Here is a 5,170-nt window from a genome sequence, read left to right on the forward strand (position 1 = left end):
AGCACTTGCCTATCAGCCAGGAACCTTTGCATTTCAACCCAGAACCAAAGAGGAACAAAGGAGAAATGAAGGTGGGGGGGAGAGGAACTTGAAGTCCAGAGGGAAGGAGGAAACAGGCCATTCAATTCACATTTAGAATCAGAGAACAAGTAAGATCTCAAGACACGCCCGCTGTTTAACAGACCAAAGTTCTGTTCAGAATAGAGAGAGGAAAGAGAAGGAGGCACAGATCCAGAAGTGGAAGTGGGGGCATGGTAGCACAGGAAGGGAACAATTGACTTGTTACACTGTAACTGGTCAGCATTCAGTTGTCAGGCAGATGGCTCAAGGCTAAGGACATTGGTCCCAGAAATGAAGAGATACTTCTGGTTCCCACTCAGTCCCAGAGTCAGGCCAATGACTGAAGGCCAAGGTGTCCAGTTTTCAGAGGGCATTCACCCTGACCGGATTTGATCTCCACAACTAAGTTTGACCCAGACTGCTACCAGTTTTCAACTCTCACTTCATTTGTAACCTCTTGGCTGAGATCCCTGAGTCGGAGGCAGAGGGCTTCTATCTGACCACAGAGTCAACCAGTCAAATTTAGAACCAGGAAACTGAGGAAATTCCACACAAAAAACCATGAAGGAGACGTCAGAATCTAACCCATAAACCAAACACAGCCATTTTTTTCACCCAGTTTGAGACCTTTTATTAATGAAATTGAGCTCACAGAGGGCAGGCATAACAGCAGAAAGCCAGGACAAATGTGAATACAAAGCAACCCACAAGACAAGCACTGGCCAGAGAGCCTCCTCCCTCTCAAGGGAACCAGGGAGCCCAGTAAAGCAGCTTCTCCAAACCAAAAAGGCAACTGGTTCTCCCAGTTCAGAGAGCAAATATCACAAAGGCTCTCTGACTCAAACATACCCCAGTTTCTGCATCAGCCCATTATTTGAGCAGAGAAAGTCAGTAAGAGCATTGCATCCGAGATAGAGGATGACCTGGACTTGATATTTTCATCACCCTTCACCACAACAGAAATGCTGGAACCAGCTGGTAAAAGGTCTTTTGAGCAAGACTTCTGCTAGGACCATGGATTCCAGATCTTTGCACCAGAGTGTAAGGAACTGAACATGACCAAAGTGTCAAGACACCACCACCAGACAAAACTTCCCTCTTGGGCCTAAACAGGGAACAGCCAATCAACACATCCAACATACTGCTGGATAAGCAAGGTCCCATGGATGAAAGCCATCAAATAGAGTTTGGTTAGATATGAAGAAGCTAGAAAAATTTTTTTTTATTTAACTTGCAAGAGGTGTGGTGGAGGGTGTAGAGTTGAATCTGTGGTTTAGAGCACCGATTGTTATTCCAGAGCACCCAAGTTTGATGTACCTACATGGTGGCTCATAAAAGGCTCTTAATTCTAATTACAGCAAATCCGATTAATGCCCAATTGTATTCTAGCTCCTTGGGTACTACATGTACATGGTGCACAGACATCTATGCAGGCAAAACACGATACACATTAAGTAAGAACTGTGTGGCCTGTGTATGTATGGGGAGTTCAGGTGGGCTCATGCGGAGGTTCAGAAGGTAACTATCAGGAGCTGGTTCTTCCCTCCACCATGGGTTTCAGGGATTGAGGTCGGGTTGTCAGATTTGTACACACACTTTTACCTGCTGAGCCATCTCATCAGCCTGAAACTAGAGATTTTTATAGTAAAAAAAACACAAAACTGATTTTTTTTCTTGGTTTTGTCCCTATAGAATGTTGATTTTTATGACAGTTTCTAATTTTCCAATGACACACACTAACTTAATGGTAGGGTTTTTAAAATTATATCCTATATTCACGGACTAAACTATCAGTATTTAATATAGCTAAAATATGCTAGGAGATAATTTTCCCCTTCTCTGGAAGAAAAACGGGTGGGAGGAGAAACGGACTTGGTTACAGTGAATTCATTTTAGGAAAAGTTCAAAAGAGTCAAAATATAATCAATAGCTCAAGTTTTTTTTTTTTTTTTAAATGTGGGAAATCATATAGACGGAAAATCTAGATAAATCTCAGCACAATGATTCAGGAAAAGTTCAAAGCCTACTTGAGAAGAATTCAGACATTACAAACTAGAGAATACACTTGAAAATATGATCTAATCCAAGGGCATGCTGATCACCAAAAGGGCCCAGGCGGGCAGGAACCCCAGCAGACACAGACACAGACCCTCAGAGCCACCTCTTCCTTCATTGAGTCAGCAACATCAATGCTCCCCCCTCACTGTGGATTCTAAAATGCCATAACTTGATCTTTCAGCTCTGTAACTTGCCAAAACCTTTAATATGCAAGCCAAGCACGATGGTGCACACCTGTAATCCCAGCACTTGGAAGGCAGGGCAAGTGGACAGCTGTGAGCGAGGCCAACCTAATCTACACCCCAAGTTCCAGGCCAGCCAGGGCCACTTAGTGAAACCCACTCAAAAATGAAATGAGGTGTGAGGTGACACAAACTTGTCATCTATACCTGTCTGTATAAAAAATAAAAATAAAAAAACAAACCACATAGCTTACCATCCTCAAAAGCAGTTTTAAATTTTCAAAATAAAACAACACTCATGGGCTAAATATGTAGCTTGGCTAATGAAGTATTTGCTTAGCAGATATGAGACCCTGGGTTTGATGGTGGGCATGCTAATACACGCCTGTAATCCCAGCATTCAGAAGGTGGAGGATCCAACGTCCAAAGTCACCCTAGAATACATAGTGGGTGCAAGGACAGTCTGGAATAGATGGACCCTGCCTCAAAACAAGATTTAAGGTTCCGGATTAAGGAGACTAGAAATGAGTAGCTAAAGTTAGACCCACTCACCTAGACAATGAAATTAATGAAACTATCTGTCAACAATGTTACCAGAAAGCCCCTAAACTACAAGAACTTCAAATCAAAGAGAAAGAAAAGATTGACCTTCACAAGTTACAACTAGGCAACACTAAAGCCATCTAGGTCAAGGGTTCTTTCTATGGTCAGTTCAGTAAAAGCACAGAATCCTCCTGGTCTTTTAAAAAATCCTACCCATCTAGTTAGAATACAAACACTATGAAAAGCAGCAGTAAACATAATGAAGACACATGAATATCATGTTGTTCAGTTCTAAAATTTTATAAACTATGAGAATGTAAAATATGACATCACTCACAAAAAGTAACAGAAAAATAACCTGTGATTCATGAACAATGGTCACAAGCTATCATTTAGCTTGACTGAAAGCAGTTCCTTTCACTCTCCCTGCTAACAACAGGAAGATTTGGGTCACACAAACACTAGCAAGCTAATCTGGCCAGGCTTGTCAAGTTTTAAGCCCACAGCCTGATTTGTAAACTAAGCAAACCAGGAATTATGGGAAAATCAGCGAAAAAGCTCCTCACACTAACACTGCTGTAACCTTTAAAGGAACACTTCCCTGAGGAGACCCATGGTTACAACAAAAGAAGCTGCTTCTGTCCTCACTTTACATCCTAGAGGACAATCTTGAATCATGGATGGTCTTTTTAAAACCAGTGAACTGGGAATCATCAATTCCTCATTCACATGAAACACAGCGTGTCTTTAGTCCTTCACCTGGGAACAACAGGATGAAAACTGCATAAAGACAGAGGAGCTTGATGTCACCAACCACCAAGCTGACAAAGAACCAATAAAAGAACTCAGTCCTTCTTCCAAAATACCCAAAGTCATGCCCTGAATTTTCAGGCCATAAAAACCCTGTTGTGTTTTTTTTTTTCTAATCTATAAAACAACTTTTGGCCATGAAATAATGCACGTGCCTGTTAGTCTCCTCTGATCCCAAAAAACATGCCAAGTGGGAGGCCCTTCAGCCAACATCAGAGCCCATGCCCTCACATCTGATGTCTCACTGAAAACACTTAAAGACTTAAAGCTCCATCTAGGCAGAGACCAGGTCTAGGCCGCCTGAGGGGCATATTAAAATGCAGATTCATAATCTCCCAACTTAAGAACTTCTGAGGACGAACTTCTAAATGTTCTACACCCAACAAGCTCCCAAGAAATTGGGAAGAATCTATCCTGAATCCCAATCTATCTGCAGTAGCCTGTTCCTCAACATACCACAGACCTGGCCAACAGCATGTTCAAGCTGCACTGTCACCCTAACCTAAATTAGTCACACTAAGGCTTTATACAGCTAAGCCAGGCCAATGGATACAGACTCCACTTCACCTCTTACCTACTAACTCTAAGCTGACAGCACTCAACATACATCCCTTCAGGGTGTCTTCTTAAAGATGAAGAATGCAGATGGTGCCAGATTCTTCCCCAAACTGTGAATAATCCTGGATGGAATCATGCCATCAACTTCCAGGGGCAGCAGCAAGTATAACCCTCACGAAATCACTAAGCTCTGGAAGCTCTGCCTCCAGAACAGCCATTCCTGTAGGCACTCTCAAGATCAGATTAATTAACCTTCTGTAACATTTCAAGACACAAAAACAGGAGCAGATACATTTTCAACTCATTTTTAAAGGCGTAGGACTTTACAAAACAGAGAGAGGCAGCAACTTTACTTTCCAGTGTAAGAGGGATTGACTTTGTAAATGCATTTTCAGGACAAGGAAACAATTACCTCCAATTAAATCATCTGCCAAATACTGTCCAGCTGCATTCCTAACGGCCTTAAGCAGCTAGGTCAGGCTTTCTGCTTCTGTGAGGAAAACCTTCTCATGGTAACAGGAATTTAAAACGGTGGAAGACTGAAAAATGTAATTAATTTTTTTTTAAAAGAAAGAATTCAAAATAAGGAAGTTTAAGCCAGACATGATGGTGCACACACACATAATCCCACCGATCAAGAGGACGAGGAAGGAGGACTACAACAAATTTGAAGCTAATCAGGATGACAGTAAAAACCCTGCCTCAAAAAAACAAAAGGAGGGAGAAAGGAAGAGAAGGGGAGGGAGGGAAAAGAGACAGAGGAAGGAGGATAAAGGAAGGGGCAAGCCAGATTGGTTAGCTTGAAAACAGGAGGGGTTTAAAAGATTAGTCCTGTGTAAGAAAGTGGAATCATTCTCAGCCTGCTATCTAAGCTCAGATGAAGATGGATATGTAGCTACCTTATCTCTAGAATTAAAAGCTTATATCGGAGGCAAGACACATTTCAGAAGACAGGACAC

Source organism: Grammomys surdaster, unplaced genomic scaffold (assembly GCF_004785775.1).
Source record: "Grammomys surdaster isolate TR1022 unplaced genomic scaffold, NIH_TR_1.0 254, whole genome shotgun sequence".
NCBI lineage: Eukaryota > Metazoa > Chordata > Mammalia > Rodentia > Muridae > Grammomys > Grammomys surdaster.